General features: G+C 41.5%; 1 protein-coding gene across 1 annotated transcript in view; it reads left to right on the forward strand.

Moving 5' to 3' along the window:
• Positions 1-2,848: 2,848 nt before the first annotated feature.
• The window catches only part of BMPR1B (bone morphogenetic protein receptor type 1B), a 222,490-nt gene continuing 199,848 nt past the window's right edge, over positions 2,849-25,490 (forward strand). Inside the window, exon 1 of the mRNA XM_057366581.1 lies at positions 2,849-2,954. The gene's annotated coding sequence lies outside the window, so the exon portion shown is untranslated. The remainder of the gene's footprint in view (positions 2,955-25,490) is intronic.

Below are 25,490 nucleotides of genomic sequence, written 5' to 3' on the forward strand. Positions count from 1 at the left end.
GGGTTGCACATGTGTRTTTTTTCCTTTGTGAAGTACATAGGGCAGCTGAATGACAAACAGACTCTGTGAARTTGTTTACCAAGGAGAAGAAATGAGTAAAGCACACACTCACCAGGGTCTTTACAAAACAYGGGGAATACTACTGTTTTGGAGAGCAAGAGAGAGCATTTGCTTCTAAAATAGAGAGAATTATGTGATTTTGTTGTCTTTTCTAAACGTAGACAAAAGGTGAAGGGATCACACAATATTTGTTTTTCCACCGGATGGTTTRTTTGAAAGTGTTTGGGGTGGCTGGGGAGGAGGACTCTCCTCCACTGACAACACGTAGCATGAGAAGAAATTGCAGAGGAGTGCTCAACACTTTGAGGTCAGGAAGGTGAAAGCACACCAAAAGCTTTGCTGGGAGGCTCGAACATTTTTGTGGTTTCATCTGTTTACCTTAGCAATGATAGAAGATTTAGACAATTACCCAGCAGTCTCAACACTGCCTTCTAGGGCCACGCTACATCTTCTCTTCAGTAATGTCACTGGGAGCCCGATATTGTGAGCATTTCAGTTCAAGTGTYGTTATAATCGGGTCTGATATAATTAGGAGTTTAAGAATGGTGGCTGAAAATGATCCAGTTTGAAGAGATTAACTGGRTGGRGAGAGATAYCGTGATGCATTCTTTRGAGCTCAGTCCAGGTCTGCACRTTTTCTGTTGCTGTTGATTCATCAYAGCTAAGAARGGCGCTCATTTTTGAAGGTTTGCTGAATGTTTCAAGGAMATAGATAAGAAATTTTCCCCTCTTGGCTGCACACTGGCATTGGAGCTCCATAGCACAAATTCTTGATTCTCACATAGTAAAGAGTTAATTATTTTGGTGCCTCAAAGGAGACCAYGCTTCCCAGTTTTGCAGTTTGTCAGTGTGAGGCAAAGGTGTCCATAAGGCCTCTTCTCATTGCCAACTGTTTCAGTTTATGGCACTTTTAACTCAGTTACACCTTCCTTTTGYTCCTTTCCTATTTGTTTTTATGTCTTCTTTTTCTTTTCATCCCTCTCTTTATTACTTCCTGAGGATGTGTTTTTCTTTTCTCTTTAAGTTTTCTGTTTTCTAGGTTTTTCTTGGTGGTGCACCAGCAGTAGATATTCAGTCGTTTTCTAGGAAAGCCAGCACTTCTGTTTGTCTTGTTATTCTCCTTTTTTTATCTGTAGGAGGTAAATAGAAGAGGGAAACCAATGGAAAAGTGAAGTATCTCTACTGAGAAGGAAATCTTGGGTTAGACAATATACCTGTGTTACAATGAGCTGTGGCTAGGATACAGGCCAAAAATGTGTGGAGCATGAAGTGCACAAGGACAACTTGAATGCACAGATTTCACAAAACAGCAGTGCAGAAATCTGGAACAATCTTTCTCCTAGTTTTTTCAGCCTTTTCAATTTTGCCTTGACTAGTAATAAGTCTTCTACCATGTCTCTACTGTTAACTGAGGTATTTGTAAACTGGAAAAGAAGCCCTCATGCCTACATTAGCAGGGAGAGGCTAGGTTTGGGCCTAAGAACAGAGAGACATGCAGTGGAAGAAGCTCTACATCAGAGATAGTTTGCCCTCTCCTCTGTGTCCCGCCTAAATTATTTGAACAATATTCTGCAAATTAAATATTCAAAGTTAAAGGAAGATAGACCAGCTTCTGTATGTTCTGTGACTGTCGCATTAAATACACCAAGCCACCTGAAAAGCGAGGGAGTACATTGAGTGTGAGGAACTGAAATGATGTCAGGTTATGGCAATGTGTGCGTGCATGACCAGTGCACATCTGCCACGTGAAACATCTGGGGCTCAGGCCAAGGTCTTGGCACTGGCTGTGGCCTCTCCTTGTGCATGGGGTGCCTGCTGCCCCACAGTGCATTAGGTGCACTCTCAGGAGGCGTTTTTTTGGCTTACTGCTTGCAGTCTGTGCACTGAGTTTGCTCCATATCTGCTTGAAAGTGCTCTTCTGATGCACAGTAAAACACTAACATAGTCCTACCTCAAACATTCCCATTTTAAATTTGCCTTTCCCCTCTTAGAACACATGTTATAATGGACTAAACCGTGGTCATAAACTTCTAATATGATGACCTGAACTGCTGAACTGTTATTTCCTTCAATCAAACAGAGCAAAGAGGGAAGCAGTAATAAGATAGCACAGATGTTGAAAAGCCCGGGCTGTAAGGTAGCGCGGGATGGTACTGGCCTGCCTGTGGGATGTAGTACAACTACAGCAGGAGTATCCACACTGGGGCTGTGGCGCTGCCTACGCTTCRTAATAAATTATCGCTGACATACAAACAGTGTGCAACGTATCGGCGATTCATCTTTCATTCGTCTATTCCCACGCTGTCCGTTTTATCTCGATTGTTAATTTAATYCTGGCAATAAATCGCTTCTCTCCAATCTCCCCGTGCCGGGTGTGTGCGGGGAGGCGGGGGCTGCTCCCCGGGCTGGTGATTGATGGGCGAGGGGAGCCTGCCCTGCGGCCTCGGGGCTCCGCAGCCCCCCGGGACTGACGGCGGCAGCGGCCGCGGGGGGGCGGGAGGAGGCGGCGAGTCCTGGGCCGGCTGTGCGAGCACTAGTGGGAGCTGCAGAGGGCGAGAGGAGGGGAGAAAGCCCCAAACCACCCCCAGCCCCAGCACAGCGGCAGCGAGCCGGGCGGGAAAGGGGGTGAGCGCGGGAGGCGGGAGGGCTGCGAGTGCGGCGGAGGCGGCGGGAGCGGCAGGAGCAGCAACACCGGGAGAGGAGGCAGCCCCGCCGGGAGAGGAGGCAGCCCCGCCGGGAGAGGAGGCAGCCCCGCCGGGAGAGGAGGCAGCCCCGCCGGGAGAGGANCGGGAGAGGAGGCAGCCCCGCCGGGAGAGGAGGCAGCCCCGCCGGGAGAGGAGGCAGCCCCGCCGGGAGAGGAGGCAGCCCCGCCGGGAGAGGAGCCTTCGCCGGCGGTAAGGGCAATGAGGAGCCGGAGCTGGGCGGGAAGCGGGCGCTCGGGCGCGGAGATGCTGCGGCRGGGCKGGCGGGCACCTGCKCGGCCGAGGGGTGCTGAGGGGACCCGGGGGTGCCGAGGAGACCCGGGGGTGCTGGGCCTGCGAGCCCCGGTGGCCCCGAGTGCGTGCCCGTGTCAGGGAGGCAGCGCCCCGAGCGCGCCCGGCGCCTTCCAGCGCCCGCCCAGTGCCCCGGGAGCCGCGGCCACCCGGCCCCTGTCCCGTCCCGTCCCGTCCCGTCCCGTGCGAGGCTCGGAGAGCTCCCCCCGGGCTGTCCCGGCCGTGTCCCGGGTGAGGAGCTCGAGTGAGTGGCCGCTGGGACCGGCTGGGACCGGGCTCCCGGTGCTGCTCTCTTGGGGCACACGCCGCGCCTGTCCACAGTCTCGTTCTGTGCATGTCAGAAGCTGGCGATCGGTGGTGCTCCCGACGGGAACTTTTAAATGAAAACGCCGATTTTGTCAAGGTACATCTGGTTTTGTAGCTGAGGGCCCTGTGAATCTCTGGGAAGCGGGAAGCTCTCTTGCAGCAGTACGGTATTGTTAAACTCTCAGACTTTGTCGCTGGTGATGGACTGACGTGAACTCTTGATTTCCCGGTCAGATTATAGCAGTCGGTGTCTTCGGTGATGTTGTTCAGGAACACACCGCTAGGCCACTTCATTTAAGGACMTGATGAATGTAAATTATAGAAAGTGTCACTGTTAAGGCGTCTTTTGTAGATAAAACCAGAGGTCTGTCTAAGCATCCTGGGTCTGACGGTGCAAAACAGTTGTGCCTGAGGGGGAGTAAAAATAAGGCAGGCATGTAAGGATAATTCTCCAGAAGGCTCTCTCAGCATGTAATGATTTGCAGCTTGGATGCTTTCTAAGGGAGAGATGGTGTCTTTGCTGCACTCACTGATTTTTCCTTCCCATGAACTGAGTGSCCCTTGTCCCTGTGTAAACTTTTAGCAACGTGCTGTGGCAAGGAATTTCATAGCTTTAACTTTAYACTGTGTTAAACCCCATAGCATTTTATTCTGAACCTTTGTTAGGTAGTACCTATGTCTTTATATAGAGTTAGTGCAGAYTGGTCCTTATTTCTAGCTGTCCCATTCATGCTTTTATAAACTTCCAGTATTTTCTCTGTTGTCTTCTTTTCAGGCCAACACGCTCTCTCCTACTTTGCTTAAAGTTTACCTTAAGAGGAGAGAAATGAGTTTCAGAGAATTTTCAGAGAGCAGATCGTTTTGAATGATGGGCATATTAAAGTTAGGATGTTAAAAGCTACGGTCTCTGGGAATAACTCGTGGAGGAGGTGTTCATTAGTGTGAAAGAATGGCTACATGTGTTTGCCTACAGAGGACAAAATCTCCTGTGTCTGATGACTAGCATGGCTTACAGCACCAGTTTTTCCTCCTTTCTTTTACTGGCAGAGGCCACATGTGCTAGGAGTGGGTTTCTTTCAGAGATTTTTAAAAGCAAACAAAAACCAACCCAACATTTTACTGTTGGAGTGATAACTCATAATGTGTTTGTAACTGTAGCAGTGATAAACTCATCATGTGTTTGTAAGAATATTCTCTGGTTCTTGTGTTGAAATTTTGCATTGTTAGGAAACAGTTTTGCAGTTATTTCAAAATAAGGAATCCATCACAGTAAATRCAACCTAAGGACCTTGACTCTCTTCCCACAGCCTACTGCCCTGCTTGGCTTCAGCTGAGCTGCCCTTGATTGACACTTGTGCAATCAGGGGAAAAAAAAAACCCCCTCAGGCCTTTGGGATAGTTGTATCTGTATTTATATGGAGTATGTAATCCTGACTTATAGCAGTCCTTCCTGTGGATCAGCAAGCTGAATGCTCTGGCTTCAAGTTAGCCCTTAAATACGAGCTTGATTTTAAGGATACGAGGGGGTGCATTTTAATTGGTGCATTTGTGTAATTAAAGTGATGCACGTGCTGGGGTCTTTGCCTCAGTGAGACTGGAGCACTCATCTCTTGACAGAATCGAGCCCTCAAGTTTTGAAACTCCCTTTAAGAGAGCTTTGATTGGTGATGATGCAAACTGACAGACTCACAAAGGCTGTTCCCARCGTCCAGTCTTTCTTGTTTGCCTGTTTCTGTCATTCCTCGCTGTGTATTGTTTCCTACAGAACAAGAGCAAGTGAGACAGCAGTATCTGTTGCCAGGTGTAAGGAAACAATGAGAGGAAGTCTGATGCTCAGGTGGGAAATGATGTTTTACTACTCCCAAGAAACAAGATTAACTTCTTTTTTTTAGAAGAAAGTTTACAAGTTGCTCTGTGCCTTAACCACTGGTTGCTTGTTGCTGACTACAAAGCACTTGTCCAGGCTGTAAATCCTGAGGGGAAGGGGCTGCTTTGCTTTGTCTTACAAATGTGACACTTGATGCAGTGTGCTGGGGAGAGTGAAGTCTCTGGGTCCAGCTTGTGCTGCTGCCAACAGCAGCTACTGTAAGTGGTTCACAGCCTTCAGACAGAATATGGGCCAAGCCAGAAAAGTCTCTAAAAACTTGTGACGGATAATTTCTGCCATGCTTAGGGTAATTGCAAGGGTAGGATAGTGCATAAACCAACATGGTTATCTTGGTTGTCAGTACTCTGGCTTAAGAAGTTAATGAGGATTTACAGATGTATTAGTGTTTGATTCATAAATGTCAAAATGTGCTCATCTTTGTGGTGTAAATACTGCAAATATGGGACAGAAACAAAGTTGTAMGATTTATTGGCAGTACTCCGTAAAACAAACTATAAGATATCACATAAAATCTTAGGCTTATTACCATTCAGATTTTCTTTTCTCTTTCAGAAGATATGAGCTATTTTTAATTTATCTCAAACAAACTGAGAATCTTGCTGCTGAGAGGCAAAATTTGGAGGAAACTGGTTTGAAAACAGTTTGGTCTAAAGTTCGCGTGTCAAACTTTTTTCTCTAGTGCACATTTCATAATGGGCTTGCTTCTAGTGAGCTCTTTCCTCTTACTGTTTTGTATTTAGTTGAGGTAGCAAAAATGTAACAAGGATTATAGGATACGTTTTCAGACTGTCCTGAAATTGTATCATCATTCTGATGATATCTGTGAAATGTTTTGTACACTGTATCAACAATCTTGTTCTTTTGAGTGCCTTAAAGGAGAAAATATTTATCTCTTATAGCACCTGTAAGGGCTGGACTCTTGTAATAAGGAAATGATTTTGAGGTAACTGCAATACCTTATAATGTAGTGTTTGATTACATTATACCAGTTTTTTTTTTCATGCAGCACATTACCAAGTTTACTTTCCTCTGCTTAAAATGTCAGCACCTCATCAAGCTGTTAAAAAAAAAAAAATCCTCTGTGATTAATTATTCTTTATGATCAGCTCATGCCACAGTGTGCATGCACACCCAGGTGTGAGCACTCGAGTGTGCACTGTAAGGAGCGTGGATCTGTGTTTCTGGTCCTACAGGCAATATGCTTTAACTGTTGTCATGCACATACTGTGCTGCAGGATTGTGAGAAGAAGCAAAACCCAAAAGAACCTCTTTTTTTTTTTTTGGTGTTGTCTCTCTAGTTGGTCGCTGCTCCAGCCTTTCTCTGCACAGGGGCTGCACGCTCAGCCCAGCTGCCTGCTTTTCTGCTGCTTGTCAGAGTGAATATCTCTTAGGCYTCCAAGCCTATGTCAGATTTGGTTATAATTGGCCAATAGACTCAAAACTTATTAGAGAGGGTCTGGCAGACGTGTTTATCCACAGATAAGCAAGTCTAAACATTGCCTTGGGAAAGCAGGCTGAAGGAGTTATTTTCTGAAGGAGTCGGGATGTAAAGCAAGTCCTCGCCTGGTGCTACAGTGGCCAGCAGGGAGGGCATTTTCATGAAAGTCACGGTCACGATTCTGAGCCTTATATAATTGGTGTTTGGAGTCATCTGTGGCAGCTTGCAGGACTGCAGATACAGATTTTCCAGAGTTTGAGGAATTGGGCCCAAACTACTGAATGCAATGAAGACGCCGGCGCAGCAATGTGAGCATGGGGAAAGCAACAGGGAGTGTAGGTTCACACTTTACATGTTCCAGAAAGCTTTTCCAGTGGTGAATGAATTGTACTATTCAGGAATCTGTGTGACACAGGCCTCAGGAAGTTCCTTCCACTGAAACTGACTGTGTTACACATTAAAATTAATTCAGGGCTGAAGTCAAAATGCATTGCTGCAGACCTCTACTCTGTGATGCCATTAAGCCAAAGAGTACAGTTTCACAGACCAGGATGAATAAAGGCACATATTTAAAATGTTCATCCTTTAAAGTTACCACTTACTTCCTTAACACAAAAGTAACTGTTGCTGTTTTGCAGGAACAAAAGGAAATATTCCTWGGTGTTCAGAAAAAAATCACATTTAAAGCCTAAAATACAGAATGGATAGAAGACATATCTGTAAAGTAGCCACTTAAAAGTCTTCAGAAGGTTAAGTTATTCAAGACCTATTCCCTGAAGCTACAAACGTATTTGTTCATGCATAACTTCACTAAGGAATACTTATGTGAATAAAATTACCCACTTACAGGTTTGTAAAATGAAGACTGTAATTAGCTCTAGGTTAATTCCCCTGCTTCCTAATTAAAAACACACAGGTCAATTAAGGATCAAACGAGTCATTACCTTTGTGATTATCCTCCTTGGCAGAAATAGCTCTTCTGATAAATATTTCCATTTCACTATGATCTGACCTTTTGTCAAACTTGYTTTCCTTTATCCTTACCAATGTTGGCCAAGGAAAAACACTGGTACTTAAAACAGACCATGAAAAGATGAAATGCTGAAACACATAGTGTGGGCACATATGGCTTTTAGTGAAAAAATTGTTGGGTGAAAGAGTATATTTATGAGCTGCATTTGGCTGCTTCATTTGTTTGTCTCTCCTAAGTACACAAATACAGCTTTATTTACACCTAAATCTACAGCTAGATAGTTAAAGAGAATTTTCTTCATGTGCCTGGCAATTTGTCTCTTCCCCAGTAAAGTGCTGATGGAATGACATGCATTTAGAGTGCAGGTCAGAGGGTGTACCCGTGTGTGCATCCTAAATCTTTKCTAGTCAGATTTGCATCAGAGCCTGTTGAGTGTAGGCTCTGTACTTATGTGAGAAGATTTGGACAAGGCAGAAGAATACTTGTTTTTGTGCCAGATGTATTGCAAAGTCAGGACAGTGTAATGGAGATAAGGTTAATTAGCTATTTGCATTTGCTACTGAAGTTGGATGAATAGGGTTTTTTCCCTAACAAGGAATTTCTCCTCAGGCATAACTATCTGGTAGTTTGTTAAAATGATTAGAGCRAGACTTTTGTAGCCTGCAGAAATATAATTAAATGTGTGCAAGCRTTGTAGACTTCTTTTATGCACAGGGAATTCTTGTAGGATCTTGTCCTACCAAAGAATCAAAGTGGAGAAACTCTTCAAGCCAAGAAGGGCCGTACTGCTTCAAGGATGGGTCCATGTCACCTCTGTATCTCTGTTTCTGTTCAATGGGGTGCAGTCACAGGTACCCCTTTCAAAGCGTTTTGAGACCCTGGGTCAAGAAGGAGGTTGAGTCCAGTCTCAATGGACTGGATAAAACTAAAGTTTCTCAGGGTATTGTTTCATCTTTCATYGTTAAAAATATTAATGTGAGTTGTCTTTCCCTTTATTCACAGGCAATCCTGGGTAGATATTCAGGGCTACTGCATTCACAATCTTCTAACTGTTATGAACATGAAACTTTGAGTCTGTGTTGTTCTTAGGGTTTAAAACACTGGTATAATTTCTATCTGGAAGGTGATAAGAAGTACTTTGAGTTAAGATTGCCTCTGATTTCTGCACTCAAACTGCAGTCCATTTAGCCATTTAGCTTGGTTTTCATGGGATACCTGTCACTGTCACATGAGGTGAATGAACTTCTTATGGTAGGAAACATTAATGGAAYCATAAAACCATGGATGTCCTTTTCCWTTAAYRTTGGAAAAGACCYTTAAGAGCRTGAARTCCAATRGTCAGCATAACACCACCACRTTCATCACTAAACAATGTCTTCAGGTGCCATATCCATKTTTTWTGATCACTTCCAGGGGTGKTAACTCCRTCACTTCCCTGARTAGTCTGTTCCAATTCTTGACAATCCTTTCAATGAAAAAAAAATTCTGATATCCAATCGAAACCATCCCTGAGGCAACTTGWGACCATTTGCTCTCATGCTGTCACTTGTTGCCTGGGAGAAGAGACTGAYCACCACCTGGCTACAATCTTTCAGTGTCAAAAACTATTAAAGTCTAGGTAGRTGAGATCCACAGCCTTTCCCTTATCCACCAAGAGGCTCACTTAGTCTTTCTTTCTGCAGGCGTTTATTTCCTTTTGCGAGTTTGTCTTGCTGCAGACATAATCSCTTTACTAGATTGAAAAAGCAGCACCACTATTTTCCTCCAGAATTCTGGCTTTAATTGGATATGGTTGGTGAATTTTGGGGGTCTGTCTCGGGGTTTGCTGTTTGTATAGGGTGCATGAGTTCTGCTTGCCAGCAGCACATGAGCAGCAATGGCATCACAGAGATGCACATTTGTGTTTTATGGCAGGGACAGGTTTTGTGCTTTTCTTGACAGCTGTCAGAGCACCAGGTAGGTCCACATTTGTGCATTTGAAGGGGAGGAGGAGTACATTTTAAATCTAAAGCTAATTAACTTTTCTCTGATAACCATGTATGACAGCAGTTGTCTGTTTTCCTTGTCTTTTTCCGCAGCTAAGTCAGAGCCATGGAAAACACACCCCAAAATATTTTTTCCCAGTGGGGATTATGCAGTRTTGTTGGGCTGTTCAATGTAGTAGGGATGCTGCTAGTTTAGGACATGCAGAAATGAATAGTTTGCTATTGAAAATAAATGAAGATAACYTTTCTAATTTTTAAACTCAGAAATCCATTGACAGGGAGCAATCAAACTTCTCAAAAACTTATGTTATGGAATTTCTTAGGACTGCTTCATTTTGAAAGAAATTTGCTCTCCTGACAAGAACCAACGTGATCTGAATGACACACATGCCTGTGCTTTGAATGTGTGGAATTTTCTTATGATTGCTGTTTTTAAGRTTTTGCTGAAAAGACTTATTTCAAAATTAGTCCTTTAATTGAAGACAAACAAACACAACCCCAAAACCAAGCAACAGAAAGAATAGTTTCTTGTCCTGTAGTTGTAAATATTATTCTTATGTTTTTTTAAGCTTGAATCATGACCTGTTTGATTTTGTGTGTTCAAAATGCCATAATTTTACTGAACTTGGAGCTTAAATTGTACATAAATATTTTGCTAGCTTTCTCTAAAAAAAGTAGATTTCTGCACAGTTTGTGCATAATGAAATTTTTCAGATTCACCTTACCAGTTCAGACAACGTGACTTGGAATGGTGTGAAAAAATGAGAGCCTGTCAAAAGAGTTTTATCTATTTTTATACTGTCTTCTGTTTTCAAGCGCTGCACACATATTTCAAATTATTAATTCCAATGTAATTATTTTCCTTAACAGTGTATCAGATGTTTCGATGAGCCATCCTTGGCATTTTTTTTCCCTTACTGCAAATTTAATAAAAACTAAAACAATGTGATTCTACTTCTGTAGATGGATATATTGTCACAGGTTTGATCATTGATGCTAAATCTTTTTAGGAGTTGGTGGAGCTTTTGCATACAGGCAGGAGTTGTCTTACATGTATTTAAATGCCTTTTGAAATGTTTGGTTTGGATTTTTTTATGCTGGTAATACTTAAACATTGGATGTGACTCAAGGTGAAAAGTAAACTGTAAATAGTCTGATTGGCCAAAAGCAGTACTGTGAAGGATAAAGTGATGATCTGAGTGCTGAGCTAAGCTTTTAGAAGAGTTTTGCCATAAAATTAAGGACCTAAATGGGTGGTTCCTTTGGGAATCGTTGGAACATCTGAGGAGCTGCTGTGTCTAGCTCCTCCTGATATCCATCTTGCTGAAAGAGAGTCCTCAGCACTCTCAGCAGGTGGAGGAGAAAGGCACCTGCCTTGTTTTGTCTCCTGCCCCAACTGTGATGTGAGATAACCTCACTCCCTGTCCTCAAAGTGAGGCAATCCTTCTGGGAAGTGTGGATTAGCCAARCTGACTTGCTCAGCAATGAACAATTGGAGATGCTGTCTGCCTCAGGAATGTATTCCTTTTCCTTGTGACTCCAGAAAAAGCTATACACGCAAATGGTGCCTGAGAGATGCCAAAGGCTAGAGATGGAGAGGTTTGGATTTTATTTCTTTTCTTGTGTGTGCAACTAAAAGCCTAAAGAATACTTTTTTTTAATTTTTTTTTTTTTCAGTTGGAAATAGCAGAAGGCAGCATCCCTGAGTTAGGATAGAGAAGATGTAAACACAATAATGCCATTGCTCACATTGGCCAAGGACAGAAGGGATAGGTTACTTCAGGCAACAGCTGTCTGWGTGCTCTACTAATGGTTAGAGATAATAATGAGCACTGGAAATGATTACAATAAAATCCTTGAAGGATGTGCACAGAAATTCCTGTGTTCATTCCTGGTGACATCAATTCCGCTGTGGATTTTTTGCTTTCTAACAAATGCCAGTCCAGTGACCTTCTCTCTGTAGGTGTAAAGAATTTGACTAAGCAGCAGCTTTTCTTTTTGTGGGGACTGGAAATTATCACAGAAGAATTGCTGGCCACTTCAAACTACACCTTAAACTGCATGTGGTCTGGAAGCTGTGTCGTCAGATAAGGAGAATGAATGTGGGGAATTAAATAAATACATGTCAGGAGGGGAGAAAGATTGTGCACAGAACAACTTTTTCTGACTCATCATCCCTTTCATATTTTCCCTAAGGTGTAAGGTGAAGCAGCAGTCCACAGGGGCTGTGTTTTTCAAAGGCCTTGTGTCTGAGAGGCATAATGAAGGTGGTTTTTATCCCACCATGAGGTACTGCCARGGGTCTTGTGTGGACAGACCCATCCTGTTTGCTGAATGAGGAAGGAATCCGTGTGATGGTGGCAGTGGTGGCAGCACTGTGTGGCKTGGAGGAGAAAGGGAGCAGCTCCGGGCTGCAGCACCAGGAATGCACATGTGAGGTCACTAATCTTGGGGATTTGCTGCGTTTGGGTGTTCTTGAGCCCACACACAGTTTTGGCAGTGGGTATGGCAGTTTCCAGCAAGGTGAGGATGACATCGGAGACTTTCTGAGTGTGCTGATGTACTCAGACCTGTCACACAAACTGAATGACTGGCTGTAGAGTTAGGATGTCTTTGCTCTTACTTTTACTTTTTTTATGGTCRTCAGACATGGATAAAAGTACAGTTTTGGCAGAATTTGGCCACCTCTGCCCTTCCCTTCTCTTTTAAAGCAGGAAAACAGGTTATCTCTAGAATGCTAAATGCAGCTGTAACRCAAAGATCAGTTAATACTCTTGAAAATCCTTTACATTTTGGTAACCTGTGCAGGCCAACATCTGGATTTGTAATGAGGTTAAAAGCTGGCCTTGCAGTAAAAACTGGTACTAAAATCCTCTGTAAGACTGTTCCTTCTCTGGTTGTCTGACTTCTGTAATGTCAGGAGAATCCAGCACAGCTGACAGGATAAAGTAATAGGTTTTTATTGCTATGGATGTATGTAATGTGGGGGCTGAAAGCAAGTTTTGCTAAGAGCAGTTGTGTGCTATGGTATTGTCTGTTGCATGTACTTTTAAAACAGAGGTGTCCCCATTTAAATACAATAATTTCTTTGTGATATTTCCTTAGTAAAACTCTTGGAGAAAATAAATTTCCAAGTGAGTTTTAAAAATGTTTACATAGTTAGGTTGAATATTTTACTGTGATTTGTTACATTATCACTCACACAGAGAAATTACATTATTTAAATTGAAAGAAATAATAAAAAACAAATATGTTTTGCAAAACATATTTAAAAATTATTCCATTTAAGGATAGTGAGACCATATTGTTAAAGGTGTCGCAAATGATAACTCTTTAACTGACTAGTGGGAACTAAAATAAATGGGCTACCTATTTAATGAATGAAATAATTAATTGATGGAAACTGTTATACTATTTCTGTAACAAATGGAAATGTTACTTCCATTTAAGTGATTTTATCTCTCCTTCCTCCTGTACTTYGYCWGTTCTCTTGCAGCCACTAACCTCTYTCGTACATYCCCCCAGTTTCCTCTCTTGATGCTATTCCTTCCTGAACAAAASCAGCCAGTTTCTGTGCTTCTTGTCAAATAAGCTAGTTTCAAAATTTTTTAGAAGATACTTTTTTGTGTACTTTGAAGACTTTTGTTGTACATTAGTTTAGTGGCAGTATTCATGGCCCTTGATGATAGTAACTTCCCATCTGATATTAAARGTCTGTTTGTAAGAGCTCTTTTCCACATTAATTAATACGAAAGGTTATCAACACAGTGATAAATATAACGTTGATTTTTGCTTAAATGTACCATATACAAACAATACAATCCTGTTCATCAGTGAACGCATGACAGGTAGGCTTCAGAGCGCATAAAAATACTGGGAGTCTATGTTAAACAATAGAATTCTTCTATTCTAAATTCTTCTTCTAGACAGTCTAGTTTAAATTATCTTGTACACTCTTGTTTTTGCGGTGTTGTGGTGTGCCAACTTCTGTCTTTGCTGGTCCTGATTGAATTAGGTTATCATTGTGGGGAAATCCTCCTAATTCCTGCTCTGCTGGGCATGCTCAAAAACAGTCCTTGTATTAAAGAAGTTAGCTGGAATCTATTTTCTGTTTTCTAGCGTGGTAGAACTARYAGTGGGATTCACTTCTGCCCRTTGTTTGAGGCCAAAGAAATGATAYGTGAAAATAATATGTTCTCCATCTTTCTGAGAACTGTAGAAAAGCCTCATTTCCTTGTAGCAATCTTCTGGCAGTCAGAAACGGGGATTATCCCCCATGGCACAGGTATCAGTCATGTGCGCTTTATCTCAATCATTTTCCTTTTCTAATCAAGATTTTGAGGCATCTGCTCTTCCTTTGGACCTGCTTTTGAAAGTACTGCTTGGGCTGGATCCCCAAAAGCATCTCTGAATGGTATTTRCAGAGTTTTCCCAATTAAATGCAGATTCTGTGACTGCTGCTTTTTGCTAATCATCTGGCATTAGCAAAGSCTCTGAATTGCACCCATATAAACTTTCTTCGTTCTTTGAACCATAACATTTCTTAAGTAGTGTTACTATAGTAGATATAAACCATTCTGAAGGTGTTTTCCATGGGTATTATTCTCTGCCTCATCTTCAAAGTTGCATAGTTTGTTTTTCATCAGTTTTCCAACTGATACTGTAATTGTCCAGGAAGCAGGGCCTCACACCAGTGAGAATGCAAATCATCTTGAGCTCTTTTCTTTGAGAGTTTCTCAAATTCCTCTCTGCCTTTGATTGAATTTTTTTTCCCAAGCTCTTACTTTTTCTTTATGTCTAAAAGGATTTAAATTTTCTCTTAAACATCTGGTCATTACATTTCCTTGAGGAAGGTTTGCTCTTAAAATAGCACTTCTTGAAACCATTGTGTACTTTCTGTAGGTGGTCGTCAACATATGCTGGGGCCAGCTGACTAACAAGATTGATATGTTTATTATTTATTGAAAGTATAATTTTTTTTCACTCAGGTATTTTTTTCAAAGAAAGCTTGGTATTGCTTGTTCTTTGTGCAGCCTAGGTAATGTTAGATCTGCATAAACTTGAAGTTATTTTTTTAGGTTACTTGATTTTTGTGGCCAGAGGCATCAGTGCTCAGGAGCTCCCCAAAGGGGTCTCGGTTCAAATAACTAGCTGACATTTGTTATAATTTCTGTTTTCACTCTTTCTTGGTATATTTATGATCCTCCCTGGGAAGTTGAGGGGTCCAGGCTGAACTGAGAATTCATAAAGTGAGAGTGGCAGGTTCGTAAATGCATCCCTTGGATGTAGTAGACCATGAGCTTTCCTGCTGGTTTTACAGGCAAATCTAGGGAATCATGCCACATGTGGAACTCAAACATTGAGATTTTCTGWCCTTCCACACTTGTCCCATCTCCGGTATGATGATCATTGTGTCAGTTGAGTGACATCAGGCTGTGATATGGAAAGTGTTTCCTTAAAAAAAAAAAATCTAGAGAATGCTTTACCAAATATATTTTATCCTACCTATCACACATGCCTGTGTAAATGTGGGCACATCTCTTATCTCTCCAGAATTTCACTTTGGTTTTGGGAGTTCTCACATGAAAGCCTATGGGGTGCTGCTTTTTTACTGTCCCTCAGAGAAGGTGGACTTGGATGTGATGGACACTGGGAGAAACAGATAAATTGAGGATTTTCATGCTGAATATTTAACAGAACTTCCTGTTTGATTCATCTTTGACAAAACTTATCTATTCAGATTGAAGATGCAGCCCTCAAATCTGACCCTGCAGCAATCAGARGGTTGTCTTTGTGCTCAGGAGCAAGMAGAATGGGTACTTGATGTGATGGASCTGCAGACGTTACACTCATGAGTTATAAGGAAAGAATTGCAACAGATGATAGGAAAGGTCTGAAAAGGAAACAACAGCTGATTTTGTTCAGTTCAAAATGACCCTGCCAAAAGAGGCAAATGATATCACAAGYTGGAAGGTCACTGTTTCTTTGTAGACTTTTAAAATACGTTTTTATCCAAAAAACACAATGAGAAACTTGAATGATGACGAATCAACCACTTTCAACTCACAGGGAACCAGCATCCTTAGCTATTCAAAATCTTCAAAACTGCTGACAGGAAGGAGGTTTAGCTTTATCTTAAAGGATATGATCAAATACCTCACTGTTACAGTCAGGTATGTGTGATGGTGAATTTTCCACTGTCCTATTCTGCTTGACCAAAAAGTCTGGAAATACAGAAATTACAAAAGCTAACTCGGTTATTTTACCGATGTTGAGCATGTGCAGAGTCATTTTACCTTGGTGTTTTCTGTTAATCARTTTTTCCYAGCTACAGCTCTTATATMATCATCTATGGAGATRAATCACAATAGAATCAATAGYGYAAGAAAAATCACTATTTTWTTTTTTTGTAGGRTATGCAAATTATTGTAACTGTGGGTTGTTTCCCATTTTAAAACTAAATAAAAGTTAGAGCCTGAATAATTCTAGACAYCCTTCSTATTTATGACCCAGAAATTCCTGGAGTRCACCCTCTTGTCTTCTAACACTTTCCCACAGGTGGATAGGAGATTTTGGGTAAAAATACTTCTGGATAAAAATGTCATTATTTTATTATTCCACAGATGCACAGTTTTGTTTTCAGAAAATTAACTTCCTCTAATGCTTTTTCCTCCTGTGTCCTGGGATATGTGAAGCTCTCCCTCCCCATCTTGTCTGCCCTCATTGAGAGTATGAGGAAATATGGGGGACAAGCTTGTATTTTTAAAGAACATCCATTAACTTCGGACCCTTTTCCCACTCCCTGTAGCAGTTGCTGGTTTTGCATGCACAAATTATTTTTATGAAGTGTTTTGATTACTTAAGGAGATTTTTTTGAAACATAATTGTCATCTTTTATTCAATCTGGTATGTCGTCAACTATTGATCTCTCCTTATGAATCTTCAGCTCTTACGGTTCTTTTTGTTCTTGCTCTCCAAATTCTCTAATTTTTCTGTGCTTCTGAAGTGTCAGGTGTTAGGTTGGTGCTGCTCAGTGGTTGTCAGACTTTCTGTGTTTCAGTATTTAACAGTGTGGGCTGCATACAGSTAGAGCTCACCTAGGAGGATGTTTTTGTCCTCTCCACAGAATTCAGTTTGGCTGTATTGAAGTCTACTGATTTTTACCTGTAAAACCCTAGCARTTTGTGGATTATAGCTAATAAAAGTGTAATTTTCACTCATCAGTTATAAAATAATTCTCTTTTTCACTGGTTATGCTGCAGTTCTCTAATTTATTAGCGGTGAAACTCACAGTTACTTTAGATCATAATGCTATTAATTTTTGTGCATTATTTGAAGTTCAATATTGACTGAATTCCTCTCTTTTCTCCCTTATGAGATAATTCAGGATGAGTGTTTGAAAACAGTCTGAAAGCAAGAAAGTAAGTTAGAGATGTAAACSAGAACGATTCCATTAGAAATTTTATTTCATTTTGACAAACTGCTTTTCCACTGCATTCGCCAAGAACTTGCCTTGAATGCAGTAACCTATTCAGGGTTTTTTTGTTTGTTTGTTTGTTTTGTTTTGTTTTGTTGTGGTGTGTTATGTACCACCCCACCGGTATTTGCATGTTGCAGTTGTGACTGGTCACTTTAAGTTAATGTTACTATATGCATAAAAGAGCTCCTCTGCTGTCTCGTATCTGCAATTTTTCCATGGGCGAGGTGTTTTTTCAAGGAGCAGATTCAGGTGGTCGCTGTCTGTGTGTGCAGTTTTGGGTTTGACACAAATGACATGATTTTACCCCATTTCACAGAGCAGCAGTTGCGTTCGGTTTAGCTGTATCCATGAYACTGATGGTTTCTGGAATGGAAGGAGCATTTTGTCCACCTCCTGTGGCTCAGGCTGGGTGCAGTCAGGGGTTCTTGCCCAGCCTGGGTGGTGGTGTGAGTGCCCAGGCTGCCCGTGGGTACTGGCCAAGCCGGCAACATTCCTTGTGCCCTTATTCCTTATCCTGGGATAAGATATCCCTGGGAGGGTCTGCAGCAAGAGATAAAGGATACAGCCATTGCTTACAGCTGTATGACAAGTGTATCCCATACAGGAACACTTGTATTTGTTCTGTAATTTCAGTCATGTTGCCTTTCTGGCTTACCTTTTGTTCAGTAACATCCTTTTTGTACACTTCTCTTGCCTTGTAGATACCAAACCCTTAAAAAAAATGGTTCATCCCACAGACTCACTGTTTAAAGAGTCACATTGTGGATGTGATAATGTATTTCCGACAACTTGAGCATAGTCAGAGCTAATTGTATTCAAATGCTGGCTTTGCTCCCTTTCAGTGGCTCCAGCTGTTGCAGTGGATGCTGTTTTTCATCATTGTGCACAGAATACAAGTGTTGAGACTACAGATGCTTTTATCTCGCATAAGTTTTCAAAGACTTTCCCTGCTGGCAGTTTACATTGCTCAGCCCATTCTCTTTCATGCTTTCTATATATAATATACATGGCAGTCACTAGCTGGAGAATCATATGTAGCAGCTGGTTACACTCTGTATTTCTTTCAAGATCTTGTGTGGAACTTCAAAGTTTACATCAACTTACAGAAAAAGTAGCGCCCGAGTATCAAAGGGAGAAATGAGCAGAGTGCTCAATRAATGTTGGTGCTGGTCTGAGTGCTTCCATGTTGCCTTCAACACAGCTCAGTTATTTCTTCAGAACATGCACTGATATTTACATTACCTTTCTCTAGTTTTACTGTTTTTCAGAGTTCATTTATGAACYGCCTTTAATCTACTGGAAGAAACTAAGATGCTTTTATGATGTCATTGTGTTCTCATTGGTCACACTTGCTTGTTTTCTAGTAGGACATTAATTTCATTTGGCAAGCCAAAACTTTATCTTACCACCACTTTATATTTCCCTCTGTGTGCGAAGCCCAGGAAGGTCTTTGTCTGAACATTAGGTTTCAAAGCAAAATAAGAAACCTGTAAGTAAAATAATTCAGAAAAATAATTCAACTTGCATAGTTGGTAGGAATGGCTGAGCACTGTAATTTTCCTGGGGAGTCCTTGGCTCACTCAGCACTGCAAGCCCCCCACAGCAGCCAGGTGAAAGCAGCCAGAGGCTGAGTCACACCACTCCTGGGTGGTTTGAGAACACTGGTGAAGAATATTTGGATAAAATAAAAATGACATCTTCTGGTTTAAGGGCTTCAGAAGAGAGCAACTTTGGAAATAATTATGATGATTTATGAGCTATTAGTTAATGTGGCTCACCCGTGAATTTGGGAATTAGCACTCCTCTGAAGCCTGAARACATTAAATGAGTTGTAATTCACTTGGAGACAGGTTACTCAGTATWATAGTTTAGCTAGGAGCTAAGACTCTCACACCTTCACTGCCAGTGAAGTTCTTTTTCATGCTCTTTCGTGCTAGGTCTTCTAATAGCCCATTCTGACAGAGAAAACTGCTCTTCTTTCTGTGCCATGCATTGGTTATGAACCCCAGTTAACTTTCATTCTCTAGCACTTTTCCCAAATCAGTGGCTGTTTGTCCTATCCTAACATTAAGGTGATTTAAGACAGAGCAATGGATACTTGTAAGCCCAGGGTCCTTTTCTCTGAGGTGTCAAAATAATGCTGGGCTTGAAGTGAACATATATATAGGATATAAATTACACCTTTTTAAAGGAAAATATTTTTTTGATCTCTCTAAGAGTGCCGCTCCTCTATATTTCATTGTTGTTATTATTGTTGTTGTTGATGATGACAATTATTTAGGAATGGTTTGAGATGCSGAGGTTAAAATATGCTTTTTTAAGCTATATGGACCCCCAACATCAAAACAAGCTTTTGAGATGAATCTCTTCTTCTCTTGAGGAATCCTGCTTAGAAGCTGACTGCTCCAGCCRAAGCTACCTAGGGGAGGGAGCTCCCTGTGCTCTGGGCTGCTGTCTGAGCCTTTCCTGGCAGCAGATCAGTGACACTTCCTGAGCCACTTTCCAGTYCTCTGCCTTTTCATCTCTTACACAATTCCTTTTGTAGGGGTAGCAAATTTCTTCTTCTGAAGGCTCAGCGCCTGCTCTCTGTTTCTTACGCATGGAGGGTGTTTTCTGATGTTTTCTGTGGAGCTGTGAGGACACTGGCTTTCATTTCCTACCTGGGCATCATCACAAACTGCTTCATACTCAGGGACTTGATGTTGCCCTTAGCAGAAATGCTGCTTTTTCCTCTCTGCTCCTTGTGCCTTCCTGCTCTACTGTAACCTGCTGCTAGGCAAGAATCAATTGCCCTCTTAAGCTTTCTTTGCTGAGGTCTGTTAGGGCAGGCAAGGCCAGTCCCACATGTTCTTTGCTTCTTGGAAGRTGTAGCTGCAGCAAGGCACCACGTGGGGAGATTTGTAGTGACATTTAGCTGTGGGCAAACCCCAGCTGGCAGCTCAGCCKGTACAGCAAATCACTCACTGGCCCCCAGCAGAGTGGGAGACAGTGGAAGGGTGAGAAAATGAGAAAAAATGGGTTGAGGTAAAGGCAGTTTGTGACATAAAGGAAAAGCTGCTAAGCAAGGAATTCATGCTCTGTGTCCTGTGGGCAGGCARGGGTTTGGCCATCTCCAGGAATGCAGGGCTTCATCACATGTAACAGGAAAAACAAATGCCATCACTCCAAACTCACTCTTCTTCTTCCCCCACATTTTACTGCTGACCATGATGCTGTGGTATGGAATATCCCTTGGCTCAGTTGGGATCAGCCAYCCCGTCTGTGTCCCTTCCCAGCCTCTTGTGTAGCATCAGGCTGCTCACTGGTGAGGAGCAGAAGAGCCCTTGACACCAGTCAGCTCTGCTCAGCAACAGTGAAATCATCTGTGTTATCAATGCTGTTTGAAGCACAAATCCAACTCACAGCACCATATGAGGAACTATTAACTCTGTCACAGCCAAAACCAGATGTGTTTTATCATCACTAGGGTGGGAACATGAACTGGGCACATGGTGGGATAGTGTAGATAAGAGCAAGGACTTGCAAAATGGAAATGTGTTTCTCAAGGGCTGGTGTCCTCAGTACAGAGCCAAATCAGATTATTTCTGGTGTGTCATCCTTTCCCTTTTGCCTTTTCTCCCCCCTCACCAAGGTTAATTGCTCTCTCTGTATGTGTGTCCACAYTATTGAAATTCCAGTGTCAGCAGCACTGGACTGGTGTTACGTGGTGTGGCAGTGACCCATGACCATTGGGGTGGCTGTAGTGACGCTTTCCAGCAGAACATGTCCTGGTTTTACAGTGCCAGCTTTTCCCCTGGTCAGTCTGATTCAGCATTCTCCWCTGATTATAATCAGGAGTGTGTGGYGGGGTCGGGAATGACTTTCTTGAGATAAGGGGGCTCCTCGCTTGATGCCATTGAGAACAAATAAATGGAACCTCTAAATACTTTAAAAGCTTCCTCCTGTTAGTTCATTATAAGTTGCTTGCATCTAGAGAATCCATTTGTCTCAGGAGTTTTGGAATTCTAGGCACCTGACTTGTCACACCACACRTTTGTTCCCCTTGCAACACGGACCCACGTTCTCTGCTGTTCCCAAATTCTGAGTGTTCCTAAACAGAGKGTAGGTAAAAGACAGACTGACTACAATGAAACTCTGTGATGCTGTGTTATCAAATAGGATTTCACAGAATTACAGCGTGGGTCAGGTTGGAAGGCACCACAATGGATCATCTGTGCTGGCYTCCCAGTTCAAACAGGCACAGGATTGCATCCAGGTKGTTCTKGGATATCTCCAGTGAGGGAGACTCCAAAGCCTTGTTGGGCAATCTGCTCCAGTGCTCTGTCACTGATACTTAAAACCTCCCAAACCCTCTTGGTACTCCTACCAATAAAAGGTATTAAACCTGTTATAGACTGCTGTGATCACATCRAATATTTTGGGCAACAATTTTGGAGAGGGGAGGATAAAGGAATTCTTTCCCGTGCTTTCCTTTGCCAGCCTCGGTGTTGCTGGAGCAGAGAGGATGCCCAGGTAKGTTTATTGTACTTGGAAGGCAAATGGGAGAGAGGCACGAGCAGAGAGCCAGGCAGGGATTGGTGAGGAAAGGTCGATGGGAATAGTATTATGGGTTTTGTAGTAATGTGGGACTCTCAACTCGTGATTCTGGTGTTGWGCACGTTTACTTGTGAAGACTGAGATGTCTCTCACAGTGAAGTGGGAGCTGGAGAGAGCCTTCAGTGGAGAGTTGAGATGTATTTTTTCTTCTCTCACAGTTTAAGTTTTTGCTTTTTCCATCCTCGTATTTTTTTACACTATTTTTCACCATCATTTTTTATTCCCTTCTAGTACATAATTTTGAAGATTAAATAATAAGATTCTGGTGAAGCATCTTCCATCACATTTTCCTGTAGGGAATTGTAGCACAAATGATCCTGTGCTGAAGTGAAAGCTCAAATGAATGGCAGCAACTGTGTCTGAACCCAGCCTTGATTCACCATACCTGCTGTTACCCGAGTGAATGCATTATTCATAATTTACATGATACTTTCCYCAAGGCAATATACTTGAAAGCAATGTGTGTAATATAATGTGTCATTATTCCAGAGCTCTGAAAATGTCCTTTTATAATTCTCCTTAGCAATACAGTTTATGTGATGTGGAAACTATTTTCTGACACGTGTGCCTAAGCAGTGAGCCCTTTGTTAGATCCAATTAGAATTTCTCCCTTGATAGAGTGTGAGGCTCTAAAGCACTGTTATGCTTGGCCACGGACAAAATTAATCCAGTCAGCTGGGACTCCCTGCATCAGCTYTCTGCGATCTCATGGTGTGGAACCACTGATATGCACCTCTACATTCAGCAAATCCAGGAYTCGGTGCAAGAGGCAATAGCCAAGCCACTTGTCTGGCGTAGCAAAAGACGTGTCAGCACAGTACAAAATTATTACATGAATATGAGCTACTGTACAATAACACTTTACCCCACTGAGTGGGGTAASTTCTCTCCCACTGGTGAAGAGGGTTTCTCATTTATCTTTTTTTTTTTTTGCAAGTGTGATGAACATGCTATAGATGCTTTGTTCATGAAGATATTTAAACAGCATTTAAGAAAGYCTGATGTATTTTGTGTCTCTTCTGCACTTTAAATTGTTTTAAAAAGGCCCAAACCCCAAACATTTTGTTGATTGCCAATTATTTGGCTTGTTTTAGCAAATGTTTGGTTTAACAAAGCTTTATAAAGGATTGTTTGAGAAACTTAGCTTTGGGTTGTGTTAAGCACACCAAAATCAGATGGAGTAAAATACTCTCAAGTATCATTCTTTTCCCCATGTAGTTCCTATGCTAAAATTTGTGAATGGAGTTAGTTGCTGCTAAAGCTTTGCTAAAACAAGAGTAATAAATGTGATTTTAATCTAATCCAAATTYACAGTTCTTCCTGCCAGTTTATGCAAAGGCCAGAATTGTTTTGACTGGTTTTGATCCGCAGAAATTTCTGTGAGCACCAAAACGACTCATCAGTTTTTTGTGACATCTGCATGCTTTTAAACTGCACCTTTGTTTTGCTGATTAACTGTGCTCTTCAAGCCCTGCAAATCCATGTTCCTGTGTGGCTGGAAGTGATGTGTTGCTCATCACTGAGCATTGATGTGTTGCTGGTGTTCTGTTCAGTCTAACTCTTCTTGGGGTTCAGTGGCCTCTGCAGGTYCTATCCTGTACTTGCCATGTCTTTGGGTGGAAAAGTGCTTCACATCAAACTGCTTTTGTTCCGAAATCTGTGTGTGTAGGAAAGCTGAACCAATGCTCATTCCCTGGGAAGCAACMTGTCATTGCTCCTTTTTGCTTCTAGTAGCTCCCAGAAGGAGCCAAATGCTCTACATCAAACACAGGAAGCGTGACCACTACCTTGAAGGTAACTTTAAAAGAGCCCCAAGTACCACATGATAATTGTGATTCAACATTTTGTGGAATTCATATAGACAGGCACGTATTTAAATCAACTGGGCAGCTGTGACAGAGTTGGATTTTCRACATCTTTCTTCATATAAGAACAGTTGCAGTTATTCTTCAGGTTTCTGTTTTTTAAAGTTAAGTAAGAATGGTGTTATCTTAGAAAAAAGACATAATACATTTTAGTTATCTAGGTGTAARATACAATTTATTGCAATTACTACTTTGTTTTAAATGAGAATTAAGTGAGGGCTAGTAAATCTTAAGGTAGAGTGAGGGAATGAAAATGGATTCTGGAGGCACTTTGTATTTATCTGGAAAAATTCAGCTGCAGAACAAGTTTTAGATTACCCTAAAAAAAAGTCATCAGTAGAAGGCCAAGAGATTTACTGATATTAACAAAAGTTCCTGAGTGTAACTGGTGTATGCAGGTTGGAARTGTGCAACTGATGAAGCAGATGCTAATTTATGTACCATAGGCTTTGTGCCATTTTGTACATAAATTGTGATATCTTCTTTCTCAAGATTAGTTGAACTTCACRGTGTTGTGGAAAACATGCCCCTCTAAATTTTACAAATAACTTTTTTCAATGAGATTATACAAGATTGTTTATTTTACTGTCAGGTAAACAATACATTTTTATATACATTAAAGCATAAAAAGGCCTTGAAATCCATTATTTGTGTATAAACAATTTAATTGAAATGCTTTTTGTGAGACTTAAATATTAATTTTTATGAATCAAAATTTTAGTATTACGTGACAGCTAGTGGAGATTTACCAAGGCTGAGAGCAACAACATCTATCTGTTCCTAAAAATAAATTTTTATCAGTCTTTGGAATGAAGGTAAAGTRCCATAGGTCTCACTAAAGAACATCATAGTAATTCCTATTTTAAACAACCCTACCTGTTACAACTTTGTAGCTTAAAAAATCTGTTCATAAATCTGTGTTATTGGGAGAAATATTTTGTCAGTTYAGGATTTTTCTGTACTGAGTTTGCATTTCCCATTTGGAGAAAAAGGTGATTCCACTCTTCATTATTGAYTGGTCACATTCTGCTGCCTTGCTGCAAATTGTTCATCGGTTTTTCACTTTGTTTTCAAATCCTGTTGTTGTCTTGAGTCTCTTGCTGCATTCCTACCTCTGCCAAGCCCCATCAGTTGCACGTCTTTTAAAGCTTAGTTTGCTTTCAGGTTTGCCTGGATATATGGACAATTGGTTCACTTTCCTCCCTTTGTGCATGGCATCACCGACTGCATCATAACTATGTCTGTAAACCCAATTCTGATAAGCTTTTTGAATCATTGTAACAACTGAGAAATCGCCCACATTGTCCATGTTGATACAGAGGTAGGGTGACTCTGAATATAATAAATAAAATGTTTTTGAAATTGTATCATAGGTGCATGTTTATGTCAGTGTGGCCAGGAGAGGAAAAGGGGCAGGTGTGCACTTGTTGGGAAGAGACCTATAAGCACAGTCACTGGTGTGTTTGGGACTTCTGGAAACACCCAGGGTGCAGTAATGGATGGAATTCCCCTCCAGTAGTATATAAATTTATCAGCTGGTTGCCACCACATACCTCCCTTTTTCCTTCTTCATGGAAAAAGCAAACGTGCACTGGGAAAGTTAACAAGAAACCATTTGAAGGCCTTATGCTTCCAAAGCTGAAGGGAAGAAGGAATACCTTTTTGTTTTCTTTCACATTGATTTCCTTCATGTTTCGTGTTCAGGAAAAAGCACATTCCATAGTATCTGCTACAGCCCTGAATTTGAGAATTAGCCTTTAACTTTCCACTCCTGAACATGTATTTTTTTCCTTCAATGTTCAATGTTTAGCTGCATGGCATAACCCAGGCCAGCTCTGTTCAGGCAAGATGTTATATTAATGTTAGTATTAAGCATCAGGCACCAATTTACCTGGACAGTAAATTT

Source organism: Malurus melanocephalus, unplaced genomic scaffold (genome assembly GCF_030028575.1).
Source record: "Malurus melanocephalus ecotype Western Australia unplaced genomic scaffold, MMel_1.1 scaffold_68, whole genome shotgun sequence".
In the NCBI taxonomy this organism is placed as follows: domain Eukaryota; kingdom Metazoa; phylum Chordata; class Aves; order Passeriformes; family Maluridae; genus Malurus; species Malurus melanocephalus.